Below are 15,159 nucleotides of genomic sequence, written 5' to 3' on the forward strand. Positions count from 1 at the left end.
ACATGGACATTGAATGTGAAACTTTACAGACCAAGGGTTATACAAAGAAGTATGGAGCGCCGAATTTTGAACATAACTAAAAGAGAATGAAAAACATGAATTCACCAACAAACCAGGGTCTGCAATATCACTGAAAGAACAAAGTGCTTAAAATGGAAATGGGCAGGTCACACATCAAAGAAGAAACAATGATAGATATACCAAACCAATTTTGGAATGGATACCACTTGACTCTAAACACCCAAGAAAAAGACTAAATATGAGGTGGATTGATGAAATTGTGAAATTTGCTGATGTACAATGGCAACAGAAAGAACAAGGCTGCAGTTGCTGGAAACGTGTTGAGGAAGCCTTGATCCTGCAGTGGATCGACAATGGCTGAAGATGATGATCATGATGACTTTATACTAATCTGCTGTGCTATATCTTTATCTCTGAGATTATACAGAAATAATGGTTTCCCTGATTTCTTTTTTAAAAAAATACATTTAAATCACATTAACAGACTGTTGGAGACACTATTAATAAAAAGAATTAAGGGTAATCAAGTTGTAACAGCATGCATAACTTAAATATCTAATTATATTTAAATTTTCTTTTATTAATTATTTTAGTGATGACCAGGGCTGTGTCAACTTGTGTCTGGATGCAAACAAGAAAATGCTGCTCCCCTCCACTACTTGAAAATGTCCCTGTTATACTGCATTCATTTTGTCACTTTGCCACCACATGAAAAAACTGAGTTATAGTATTCCTATTGCTATCCTTGAGAGCCAGCACGTGAAAGTGGAAAATTCCATCTTAGCATGGCTTTCTCATGACTCAAGTGGCCTTCTGCCCTCTCTTGCTCACTCTCAGATATTCCATCTTGCAGTATTGAAAGAGTTTATTTATCCTGAAAAGGATTCTTTTAAATATTTTTACCAGACAGAAGAAACATTCCAGTACTAAATGGCGGGAGACATAGAAACATCATTATCTAATCTAGCATTTAATCCTTTGAATAATTATAATAAATATTTGTATTAGAGTAAGAGTCAGGATAAGAAATGTGTAGCTTGAAAAAAGTTGTAGGGATACAAAAATTTAAATTAATGACAGACAAGAATTAATATTACTAGTAGTGAACATATTTATAAATTTTGGATTGGCTGATTTCCTTCTTTCCTTCAAGGTTTTTTATTCTGAAATGTCATTCAAGAAGGGTCATAGACAGTAAACTACACCATATGACCATAAGTATTTGGACACCTTCCATGCATATTGTGTACCCTCAGAAATCCCTTGTGCATGCATATATGCCCAATAAATCTCATGAGTTTACTTATACAGAAGCAGTACGTTAAAAATAATCAGTATGAGTCTTGGATCAGAACTTAGAGATTTTCAGTATGGGTTATTGGTTGGATGCCACATCGGTGCACACTACTGCAACTCATCTGAACCTCGCAAAATCTAGTGTGGTTGATGGAAGACTGTAAGTGGTACCTCAATGATGCAGGGATATCTGCAAACTCATGGAGCATCTTGGGGAACCATAGAGAAAGTACTTTGCACATCTGTGGAAAAATCATGGAGCAGGTCGAAGCAGCCTCAGGAACATCCAACATTAAGACAGGGCAGCTGTACATAGTTGCTAATGCAAAACAGCTGGAGTAGTATCATTCCTGACATTCATGGACTCTGGAATAGTGGCACTAAGTGCTGTGGAGTATGTTGTTGTAGGGTTTTGGGAGCATCAGCAACATATTGCTCCGTGTATACTGTCCATAAATTGCATATGTTCTTAGGTCGATTTTCTGTTTTCTGGGAGAAGACACCATGCTACCCTCACCTGAGTCTGACTAACTCAGCCAAGCTGTGAAAAAGGCCCATAAAAATTCCTCACATCATCAACGGGACTCAAACTCAGGTCTTTTCCATCCAGTGTGGGGAGGATGGTGATCCTACCAACTGTGCTACCCATGAGGGCACTGTGGAATAAAAACCCTTGCTAAAAAATATTTCACCCTGATGAATACATTTGGATGTGGAGATTTTCCAGAGAGTTCTTCCAACAGGAAGCATTCTCTGGGTGTATTGTGTTGATCCTGAAGTTTTTTGTGTAGGTGATATGATGGTATGGAGATGTCTCAGATGGTCTGCACTTGATCTGTTGGTGATAGTGCCTGAAGCCATGACTACACGGCTAAGTGGTCAATGCAAGGGTGAGGGGAGTGGCACACCAGTACATGCGTTTAAGTTGACTGTGTTTTGAATCCATGCAACTGCTAAATGTGGAATGTTCTTGTATTCTCTATCTTGTAAACTCTCTGACTGTATGTTGCTATCCTGGAGTATATACAGAAAATTTAATGTTGGGCAATTATGGCAGTACTTTGGAAGTGGGACCTGTCAGTATCAACACAACAGCAATCCATATCATTGGAATTATTTGTGGGCAATTGCATCAAACATTTGGACTGTCTGGCTCAGAGCTCTCACCTCAATCCCACTGAATACCTGTGGGATGGACTGATTAAGATGTGGCTAAAATAGCCTTCCAAATAAGTTATGGCAGCCACCTCTACAGGAGGAATGAAAGGAAATCGTGGCTTCCACCTACCAGTTTATAGTAATTACACCTATGAGGGTTGAGGCTGTCATAGAAGCTAAAGGTGGTTCCACTATTATTAGGTTTTTGAATAATTAAAAGCCCTATTTTGCAACTACCTGTGTGTGTCCTTATACTTTCGGTCATAGAGTATATGACACAATGAAATTTTACTCCAAGTTTAATAGTTCAAAATGCCTACACTAAGTAGAAAAAAAATTTAAAAATTAAAAAAGGAAAAAAAAATTATGTTGAACAGAATAGAATTCATTGTTCAAACCAAATATTTAACAGAAGTGCCATTATTCAAACAAAAAAATTATACAGCTATGAGAAAGAATATACAAAAAAAAAGTGTCTAGTGAAAGATGAAACATAGATTTTCAAAACGCATCACAGAACTTACAATATTAATTCATGTATATGGTTGCAGAGGAATGGAAATAAAAAATTATCACTACATCTGGGGTCTGACACACAACATGGTAATGGTTTCTGAATTCCCCCCTTCATCTCCCAAATCAAGGAATTCTCCAATGTCCCAATAACAGTAAAAAATAATATTAAAAAAATAATAATAAATAAATATTACTATAGCACAAGAGACCTATGAAGAATTACACAGAAAGCTTTTAAAGTAATTATTTTAAATTCTCTGTCCACAAAAATGATTACAAAATTAAAATGGAAAGAGGAGATAATCAGGGTCAAGCCTTATGAAATTGCATTTTTATCCTTTTTTTTCTTTAATGCCAACTATTACAGAGTTGATTTTCCATACATGAAGTATATGATTTGATATTCAAATATAAAAAAAAATAAAAAGTTATCAAAAATATGAAATTACTATATCAATCCAAGGTCATGACTAATGGGGGAAAAAAACAACCAGTTATTAGAACATAAAAGATTTTTCAGTTGGACATCAGAAGATAATTATGTTGTCAACAGGGGCATATGAAATTAGAAGACTATTTAATATAACTTTATAGTATATTTCTTTGGGAAAAATAAAGTGACTTAATTTAACGTCACTTATGTTTTGTTATAAAAAATTATAAGGTTATGTAGGTTTACTGAAGTAGCCCAGATTTTACACAGAGGATTGATTTGTTCATGTGTACAAGGATGAAATGTACACACTGTATGATGGCCAATGGTGATGATACAGGATAGCCAATAGCTGGCCTGATTATTGGTATTCTACAATTATACCTATATTTTCTTTGAAGGAGAAGGCTCTCCTTGTACATGAGTGGTCAAAATGCATAGTCAAAATCAGTGGCCTGACTTTTGCAACATCTCCAGTCAGGAGCTCTTGCTTGAAATGGGCACCAAACCGACAAAAGTAGGTCCTTTTCATAGCAAGGAGAACCAACTGGATCAAAGCTTAATTTGTACTCTCGTGCATCTGAACTCAAGGACTGGCCCTGTCTCTGGCTTTGCATGCAGAACAGGACTTGGAATGACTGGAGCACACCAGAATGCCATTGTGATTCATGATATGCATCAGTGATGTCACGTACAAACTAGTGATGGGCATAATCAAATGATTAGTAGTTACTAACTATTAATCATTGAATTATATCATAATCAAAATAAATCAAGTGATTTGTTATAATTTATTATGACCTCTTGATTATGCCCATCACTAGTACAAACTTGATTATTAAAAATACAATTTTATTAATGAGCATTCCATTTCATAAAATTTTCCATCTTGAACTCTGATGCACACACATACACGTGTGTATGCACATACAAATATTATGTTATGCAGTTTTTTTTTAGAAGAAAACAAGCTATTTATAAACATTTTAAACAACTGTTCTCATGAGAATACATTTCCTCCTTTAGTATATATCTCAGAATTTTTACTAACCATAGGTTACTAACCCAGATGACAAAAACATAACTAAATATATGAATGTCATAAATTAAGAGTTTCAGGACAACAGTCACTTTTTAATCTGAAGTTGCTTTAACACTGCTTTTAGCAGAAAATTAAAATTCTGCTATGTATAACTGCTTTGAAAGCTATTATTAACTGCATTCACTGGTTACAACATTCAGTTTCATTGAATTTGCATTTATGTGTAAACATAAAAGAATAAATTAACTGAATGGGTTCTGCTTAACTTAACTTCCATCTCAACAAATTATAAGCGCCTTGATTAGTGGCTTCCAATCAACTTATATTAATTCACTTTCACCATATTTCAAGTAATTCCTAGTTTCATAGTAATATACCTCCAGAGTTAATTTTCCAAATGAAAGATGTATTTATCAATATTCAAATGTGATGGGGGAAATATATAAATGAATTTTAAAAAATACATTTAAAATTATTAATTAATCAAAATTCTTCTTGAATAAACAGCATTTACTGAATATTGTGAGCATTCTACTCAAAATTTATCAAAATTTCATATTGGGTAATTTTTAATAGAGTATCACTTACTCAAATAAGAGGGGGGAAAAGTATGTGATGGGGGAAATATATAAATGAATTTAAAAAAAATACATTTAAAATTATTAATTAATCAAAAATTCTTCTTGAATAAACAGCATTTACTGAATATTGTGAGCATTCTGCTCAAAATTTATCAAAATTTCATATTGGGTAATTTTTAATAGAGTATCACTTACTATTGGGATTTCACCAATTAAAAACTCCGTCATCTGGCAACTTCCTTATAATACTTCATTCAGCAAGCCATCCTTGCAGTCTAGTTCATTACTACCCACATTTTCATCAAGAATTATTTTTGTGCAATAATTTTAAGCTCTTGTAAAGCACCATTATTAATCTTCAGTGCCCTTCAAAGTCTTCTGCAAAATACTTTTCCCCCCCTCTTATTTTGATTCAATAACCTCCACATTTTTCTCTGTTATAGATTGATTATATCTCCACTGTAACACATGTCTGTCAGTATGTGTATTCCTTCGATGAAAGGGTGGATCTGTTTTCATAAGCCTTTAATAATACTTCTTTCTTCTCTAGACTAGAAAGAGTATTGAGAAGAATGTCAAAATCAAATATAATGAACCACCTTCATTTTAAATATCCCCTTCTTCTGCATTAAAAGGATATTTAATTTTCTTTTTTTCTCTTATTCTGTTTTTAGAAGCTTACTGAGAGCAGAGTGAGAGATTCATTCACTGACATTGCTGAATAAATAATAACGTACTCAAGAAAAAAAAAAAAAAAAAAAATCTGTAAACATTAAATGCAAGTATGTCTAATGATCTTAATCATAGCAGTAACTTAAGTTCTCCCAATTTCTACATAACTGTATATTATTTAACCATGCCTAACAGTAGCCTGACAAAGTTATTGTTAAGCATGGTCTCTTGTATTTTATCTCTAACCAAATGCTTCATAAACCTCGTTGAAAGACCATAACAATTGCTTTTTTTCCCACACATTAATGGTGCATTATATAGAATACTTAGATTAAAAGAAGTTTAATGTAAAAAAAAAAAAAACATGACTGCATAAACTATACAGTTCTGTTTAAGAGATACTAGTTGCCCAACACAAAAACAAATCTTCTCATAAGTCAAGTTTTGTTTGAGCAGTATAAACATGTATCTCTTTTTAATTTTTTATTGTAACATAAAACACAATAGATTATTGAAATCAATAGTATTATAGCCTTAATAGGCTAAGAAGCCAAAATGTACTGCTCAGTAGTTAAAATAGTTAGTGGACAATTGTCTATAGCTGTACATAAAGGCTACCAGTTGCATGAAAAAAGGCAAAGTGATTTGAACTATTTTGAATATGCAGTGATAGCAAGAGCCCTAAGAGACTGGTTCCATTATCATGACAAAAATGGCTATGGTAGCATGCTTGTGTATAACAATATCAAGGGTGGAAAACGAATGGCTAGTACAAAATGAGTGATTAATAGGAGAGTTTATGAAGCTGATCAGGCCTGTAACATAACTGTCTCTTCTCCATTTACCTTTTATTTTTAATAAAAACTGCCTTTTTGACTTGTAGCAGCTGTTATTACAAAAAGGAACATTCTATTCAATTTTATTCTTTATTAGTGACTCATGAAGGCTTCACCTTAGAGTGATAAAAGTCCTTCATATGTTCTAACCACACTAATTTTGGAACTAAGACATATTTTCAAGTACGCACATGCACCATGGCAACACATATTGCAAATACCTCATAACTAAGAAAATAATCAGCCAGTATTAAACATGGGCAATTAATGTGAAAGAGCATGATGCTTATCAGGATTGTACAGGTGCATAGATGCTGGCACAAATAACAGCTCATTACAACTGTGAACTATGGCAATAGCTATTCCAATGCATGATTCATCAAACATTGTTCTAGAAATAGCAGCAGCAGCCCCTGTAGGTCACTACCATCTGTGTCGTTAACTTGCCATCACTCACACCCTAAATGGAACAAATATGCTCACTGGCATCTGTAAGACACGCTTTTGTGTTTTAATTTTATAAAAAAATTAATTTTTATCTTTTTTATTGAGCCGAAAACAGTTCTATTAATTATGATTTGATAAACTCAACTACAAAATTATCTAACAAAACTAAATGAAAGAAACCAATAATAATAAAGAATTTTTTATCATATTTTTTATAATTTTCAAGGTTACTCAATCCTGAATTGGAACACCATGAGCATATTCATGCTTTTTCCAGCTGTTCATGTTTTGTTTCTGTGAAGCCGGCAAAACTATATGGCAACATAAACAGCTTTTGCTGATATCTCACAGATGCCATTTGTTATGGAGTTGAGTAAAAGAAACATAGATGCTGCTGTTTGTCTGGTGTCTGTTAAATACCAAACAAAACGCTGATTTCTCATAATTCATAGTATATTGAAATGAAAACAGAAAATACTGTATAATCATTTAGAGAATATTGGAGAAAGGTAAACTGCAGGGTTTGATTTTAATTCGAAATTTTAAAAAAAATAACAGAACAATTTTATAAAGTGGCATCTGGCACAGTTCATATCAACAGCAGAAAGTTAAAGAGAGGAAACAGAGTGGTTTAAATAATACTGGAATTGGACAGTGGCGTTTGACAACAAAATTCTTCTTATTCAATTTCTTGAGGATGGAATAACAGAAAATGGCAGAGTTATCATCTAAATATGTCAGTGTGCCACTAAAAGAATATGTCACAACGGGTAAGAGGGTGAAAAAGGTTGGAAGCTCCAATTAGCTAGTTACTTACTGTAGACAGGTGTAAAAACCAAACAGATGGGTTTATGTGCCACCTTTACCATCTAAAGTAATGTACGAGGGGTTTCCGAAAAGTAAGGTAAAAACATTTTTTTTCTTAATAATGGTGAAAGGGAATGAGATGAAACATGGTGGACAGATAGACCCATTAATAACATTCAAAAAGACCGACAATGCAGTGTTGCAGTACTGTCACCTCACAACAGATTCCAGTTGCAAAATGGTGGCTACTGTGCAAGTGTGGTCCAAAACAGGTGTTCATTTAGTTATTTGCTTTTTGCAAGCAAAAGGGTTTTCACCAAGTGCATTCACCATGAACTGGTTGCTGTGTATGTTGAAAAGATGATGACAAAGAAGCAAGTGTGTTTATGGTGCAATGAATTTAAAGCGGGCCGTGCTGACATTGAAGATCGACATCGGGCAGGCAGGCCTTTATCAAGCAAGGCAGAAGACAACATTTTGCGCATTGAGGGCATTGTTCTTGAAAACAGGCGAGTGAAACTGCGTGAAATTGCATAAATAGTGAACATGAGTAAGTTGACTGTTCATGATGTCCTTGGCTTTCAAAAGGTGTGCTGCCACTGGGTGCCCCGACAATTTTCAGAGGAGGACAAAGCAAAACACATGGGGATGTGTCTGGAGAGCCTGTTGCAATACAGTGACAAAGGAGAGGATTTTCTCGCTCGCATAGTCACAGCAGACAAAATATGGGTTCATCACTTTACCCCGGAAAGCAAACAAGACTGCATGACCTGGAAACATCCACAATCTCCTGTGCACAAAAAATTCAAAACTGTTCCCAGTGTCCGAAAAGTCATGGCCACAGCGTTCTGGGATTGCCAAGGCTTCAGATGTTGGTGGATTTCTTGCCGAAGAGAGGAACAATCAATGCACAGCTTTACTGTGCAACGTTGGAAAAACTGAAAGCCAACGTTTTACGCAAATGACCAGGACTCCTGACAAGTGGCGTGATTTTGTTACACAACAATGCAACCCCACACACTGCCCACACCACTTGTGAGTGGTCGGGCCGTAATCATTGGGAAACTCTGTCACATCCCCTCTACAGCCCAGACTTAGCACCTTCAGACTTCCATTTGTTTGGCCCTCTGAGAAAACACGTTTCAGGAAAGCATTTCACCACAGATGAGTAAGTTCATCAGGCAGTGCGATGTTGGTTACTGCATGTGGGCACGGACTTCTTCAGTACTGGTATTGATAAACTGATCCATCGTTGGGACAAGTGCATCAATAAAACTGGAGACTTTGTGGAGAAATAGTGCATGTTCACTTATTTCTTAGTGTGTAATTTCAACTTTGTATTATTAAACATCATCAAGAGAAAAAATGTGTTACCTTACTTTTCAGAAACCCCTCGTATGTTGCTATGTCAGTTTGTAGGAATTAAAATGCACCACAATCTACATTTTGGAAACTCATTTGTAAATGCCTTGCCCTAAGGAGCTACAAAGCAAAAGTTATCAAAAGTCAACAAATAAAGAGCATTTCATCCTGCAATGAGTTAAGAGATGAAAGTTATCCAGTGAAACTCATCTGTAGTGATGAAGCTATTTCATGCCTGTGGGAAATTCAGCCATCACATAACTGATTAGTGTGGGTATCACTGGAAGTATGTCATTAATGATTTCTTGAAAACTGTTTCATAAAGCAAAGATGTGTATTTTGGAAGTGATTTTCCTATATAAAATATCTAAGAAGGCTAGATTATGTTCTGGATCTGGCTATCACAGATTTTTTTTAATCATGTACTTCAACCTATTAATGTTTTAATAATGTTAATTACAGTATGATTATAAATACAAAATAATTTATTCTGTTATATGCCTACCATATGTATTTTAAAATACAGTAGGCCTATTGTTAAGGAAGGGGTTCATACAATAATAATAGTATAATGATTGGCAAAATGATGTAAGGAAGCAAACTTATATAGCATCAACTGAAAAAAAAAAAAAATTACCTGCTTAATTTGCTCATCCCTTCCAAATAATTTATCTAATCTTTCTTTAAATTTATTTAAACTATACATTTGTACAACAATAGGTGGAAATTTATTTTAATAATTAGGTATTCTCTGACTGAAGCCATCTATGCTGCAACCTTCCTTTTTCAATTTGTGCTCTGGGAAAACACAATGCAGTACAACTCCGCACAATGTGAAACATCGTTTATTTGAAATAATGAGGTTCTATTCCTGTACACAAAAATTTAAATTGAAAGGGAAAAAAAATTACTTTTTATTCGCAAAAAGTATTTAACAACATTTTACAACTGTTTTCATTTACAAAAAAATACAAACAAGTCCAAAAAATTATGCTTAGTAATACAGCTTATAGTATTTAATCTAAATCCAATGCTCCTTCAATGTTGTCTTGCTGTGATAAGCTTGCAAATGGTCCTTTTTTTAAAAAAATTAGTTGTTTGCTTAGCAGCATGCAGTTTTTCTCTATAATTCTTCATAAGGAGTTAAAGCTAATGATAAACATCTATGAAATTTTAAACTTCTCTCCAAATTAGGATCCATATCCAGAGCTCCTTGGCTAAGCTGATTTGCAAGTTTTAAAAACTAAGCTAGTCTTTTCAGGGTAACGTTTTGTGTGTTGCTATTTCTGTATCTTCCTTGTTTTTATTTGTTTCATCATTTTTGATATCTTCTTCACATTGTGATAAAATATCGTCCACTAATAATTGTTCTCTATGAGCTTCAAGGACTTCTATAATATTTGCTGGTTCCAGGTCTTCAAATGCCTCTCCACTAATAATTTTTCCAATTCTCACATCACTACCTCTGGAATTTCAACCATGATTTCCAATGAACTGGTAAGGAGTTTTTTGATATTCCTTTAAAAGGATGAGAATTTTCTGGCTTATAAATTAGAAGCAGTTTGCTCTTAAAGTCACCCTCTATATTGCCAAAAATTGTTATTATTGTTATTATTATTATTGACAAAAATGTTAACCTGTCTTTTGAAAGTTTGAAACCTGGGAATGTTCTCTCTTCTTTAGAAATGAATGCTTGGCTTGACATACATTTCCAAAATAAGCTGGTCTCATCAGCATTAAACATTTGACTTTCTAGATAACCCTCAGTCACAATAATATCTTTTGAAGTTTTCAGATACAAGGAAGCAGCTTCCAGATCGGTGCGATCTGCTTTGCCAGTTAATTTTAGATTGAGAAGATTTTGACGCTTTTTAAAATTTTTTTCAAACCAACCCTTACTGGCCTGAAAGACATCTGCATTGGATGGACTTGTGTCTTCTTTCAGACAATTAAAAATTTGCAGTGCTTTGGTTTGAATAACATCAGAACTAAGAGGAATTCTATTTGATTATGATCCTCTATCCAGAAAGCAAGTAATTTTTTCAATTTTCTTTATGATAGGAATTTTCACTTTTATAGTGCTTTTTGCAGGCAGTGATGTGGAGTAGGTATCCGAATTTTTAAATTTCTTGGCTAATGCCACAATCTTTACATCATTTTCTAATTCCTTAACGATTTTTAATTTTTTCTCTAAATTAAAAATTTTTTTCGTTGTATTTTAGGCCCTCTAAAATAAACATACTGTACGTATATAGTTAAACACACTCTTTATGTACATAAGATATAGAGACGAAAGCAAAAAACTATCATTTTCATACTGAGTGATGTGTCAGGAAAAAAAATTATGTTGCTTGAAAAGAAAACTTTTTTTTTTTGATAATTTAAAAATTGCACAGCAGCAAAACTTACAGTGCATTCCAAAATTTTGGTAGTACCTGGCTGCACAATAACAAAACTGCACCATAAGAAACTGCCCAAATCAAGGAATGATTGTACTTTAAACAAGAATAGTTAGAACACTCAGAATTGCCAGAGCACTTAAATTGTGTGGTTAATATAAAGAATGCAGTGCAAATTAAGAGCACATATAACAAAGAAAGTTTGTGTGTGTGTGTGCGTGCGTGCACGCATTCCACAATAGTGAAACTTGCCTGATACCTAAACATAGGCAGATGCAGACCACTCTGTGGATGTGTGATTGATTATATGGATAATCACATGAAACTGCTCTGTGGTGGGAACTTACCCCTCAACATAGAATTCTACATAAATTGCAGCTCTAAAATGTTTTTATTGAATATGATCCAGAAAATCTCTGCACTAAATAAAAATACACTAAACAAAAATTACTTTTTTATAAGAATACATGTCATAATGACAAAATGTGCTCTTGAGAAAAACTCTTTGATCTATAATGCTGCAAAAAAGTTGTCAATCATAACCTTTTTCACCTGTAGTTCAGCCACTAAATTATTATATTGCAGTAACTTTATATATACAGAACCTTACAGAAATTGGTAATATTAATTAAAACTACATATATAAAAAATAAAATTAAACTGTACAAAAAGAGAAAAACAAACTCAACAAAAAAAGGAGAAATTACTGCAAGGATTTATTGGGAGTCTGTGCTAGGGGCAGTTTCATCACTTTCAGTAGATGCATGCATTTCATCAATGTATTCTACTGCAGACCTAGTTATGCTTGGAACTGATAATGAACTTTTTCTAAAAAATATGTTCAACATACTTTTCACAGTACTAGATTTCTGCTTCTCTCTATTAATTTCCTTGTAATGTTCAATTGATTGATCCAGATCACTGTAAACAAACAAATTCTAGTTTACTGTGGATCCATCTCTTCGGTAATTGACTGTGCATCATAAATTAATATGAAAACTTATCCTAGTTTCTTTGTTTTAATTTGATGAATGATCTAATTAAGAGCACAGATGAAGTTGCATTTTTCCTCTCCGTTTCAGGCAAGTCTTCACTTGATAGAGTTTCACTATGTGAATTAACAACTCTATCACATCACCTTCCTCAACTTCGCTATGGCCCATATCTTGTGATAGTTTAATAATGCCCATCATCATTGTTAGTGATTTTACCTCATGGTTCTCCAGTATTGTTAATAGCACATATGATACTTTAATTTTGCCAGAATTCTTGAAATGTTGACTGGAAATAACCTTCTGTTCTGAAAATCAGATAGGCTAATGTTTTCTTTTTAAAGAAAACATTAGCCCAGATTAAAAGAAAGTAATTCACCTTAAATGTATAGATTGCACCTTGATCCATAGGTAGGACCATGTCTAATATATATTCCGGGAGAAATTCAACCACAATGCTATTTATTGGAGTTCTCATTTAAGCTGATTAGATGTTCAAGGGTATACTGATGCTTTTTGCATGATATTATTATTTTTGCAATATTTCTTTATAGTAGAAGTGAACCATTCTTCAAAAATGTTCCAAGTTACACACCCTGCTGATGTGATCACCACACAACAGAAAGGGAAGTTTCTTATATCCTTTTAAGAGCCCTTGCATTCTCTGTGTTAAATAATAGTTAAATAATATACTAGCATAGGCTTCAACTTAAAATCAATTTCAACATTTGTTCCTAAAAGAATGGTTAACCTAGTACCTTTTGCTGCCTGAAACCCAGATGTGGTTTTTTCCTTCAAAGATAAGTTCTTTTGTCCAATCTTTTCCCAAAAAAAAAAAAAAAAAAAACAAGAAGTCTTATCTACATTGAATACTTGACAGGATAAATAATCTTCTCCTTCCACAATAGTTTGCAAAGTTTCACATTATGCTTCTGCTACATCAAAATCAGATCCTGTTCCCTCACCAATCAATTTCAAGTTGTGTAGATTAGCTTTTTTTTTTTTTTTAAATGCTCATACCATACAGAGCTTGCCTTGAAACTTATAGTAGACATAGATTCACTAATTAAATTTCAGAGAGCCTCTTGGCTTTCTCTTGAATTACCATTATGAGTTGAATTATCATTAGGATTTTTTTGTTTTGTTTTGTTTGGTCTTCAATCCAAATTAGTAACAAGGCCTCTATTTTCTCCACCATCAACTTATGCAAATGCTGCAACTTTGCATCTGATGTTGGAATTACATCCTAAATTGGCCTTCTTTATTTTTTTGTTATTTTTCCTTATGGTGTGCACAGTAGATTCAGTCTACCCCACTGATTAGCAATATCAGTCACATGATTACCATTTTCAAGGTGTTTAAGTCATTTTAAGTTTCATTTCTAAATTAATACATTTCCTCTTACCAGTTAGAGCTCGGACACAGCATGGTTTTGTTAAAGGGAAGTCTTGCCTGACCAATTTGATTGGATACTATGATGCAGTCACAAAAGAACTGGATGCAGGGAATAACTTTGATATTATATACTTGGATCTTAGAAAGGCTTTTGATACTGTTGCACATGGAAGACTGCTGCACAAATTGGAGCAGTGTGGCATTGGAGGCAAATTGCTGCTATGGATAAAGGGGTGGTTGAGGGGGAGAAGACAGAGTGGTAATCAATGGACACTGCTCATCGTGGACTAATGTTATTAGTGGAGTCCCTCAGGGTTCAGTATTGGGTCCTTTATTGTTTTCTGTATTTATAAATGATACTGATGATGGTATATCAAGCTTAATGTCCAAAGTTTGCAGATGATACGAAGGTTGGCAGGGTTGTCAAGGACACTACTGACACTATGCTGCTGCAACAGGATCTGGAAAGGTTGAGCAGATGGGCTGAGAGGTCGCAAATGAAGTTTAACATTGACAAATGTATAGTACTACATATGGGAAACAGCAACCCCAGAGCAACGTATCAATTCTGTGGTACTACACTGACAGTGGTAGAGAATGAAAGGGACCTGGGGGTGGTTCTGCAGGCAGATATGAAGTTCTCTGAGCAGTGCAGACGGGCTGCAAGAGTAGCTCATGGTGTATTGTCAATGATATATAGGAATTTTTCTAGCAGGGATAAGGATGTGATTATTCCCTTGTATAAGGCAATGGTCAGGCTACACCTAGAGTACTGTATACAGGCCTGGAGGCCTCATTTCAAGAGCTGCTGGAACGAGTACAGAGAAGGGCAACAAGATTAGTGAATGGAACAAAGGGGTGCTCTTACGAAGAAAGGCTTAAGTTTTGCGAATTACAGTGTCTGGAGACTAGGCACCAGCGAGGTGATCTGATAGAGGTGTATAAAGCCTTGAATGGTTTGAGCATGCTCAATGCTGATGGGATTCTTCCTCTTGCTCAGAATAATCACCTGAGAGGGCATAAATTCAAATTGAGGAAAGACAGATGTAGGATAGATATGCGGAAATTTGCCTTTAGCCAGCGGGTGGTTGGTAGGTGGAACAGACTTCCATCCCTTGTCGTGGAAGTTGATAGCCTAAATAAGTTTAAGGCTCAGCTGGACAGGTATTTCGAACGAACAGAGGGGTGAAGTGGAAGTGGTT

At 34.5% G+C, this 15,159-nt stretch overlaps 1 protein-coding gene across 9 annotated transcripts in view; it reads right to left on the reverse strand.

Annotated features, from left to right (window-relative positions):
• LOC150090991 (disintegrin and metalloproteinase domain-containing protein 11-like) overlaps positions 1 to 15,159 on the reverse strand; it is a 1,161,948-nt gene that overhangs the window by 21,086 nt on the left and 1,125,703 nt on the right. Inside the window, exon 30 of one of the 9 annotated variants that reach the window (XR_016546963.1) lies at positions 5,455 to 5,598. The exons of the other annotated variants lie outside the window; for them this stretch is intronic. The gene's annotated coding sequence lies outside the window, so the exon portion shown is untranslated. Of the gene's footprint in view, positions 1 to 5,454; positions 5,599 to 15,159 lie in introns of those variants that run through there. 9 annotated transcript variants of the gene reach the window in all.

This window comes from Mastigoproctus giganteus, chromosome 1 (genome assembly GCF_048544385.1).
Source record: "Mastigoproctus giganteus isolate SK-2022 chromosome 1, ASM4854438v1, whole genome shotgun sequence".
Lineage (NCBI taxonomy): Eukaryota > Metazoa > Arthropoda > Arachnida > Uropygi > Thelyphonidae > Mastigoproctus > Mastigoproctus giganteus.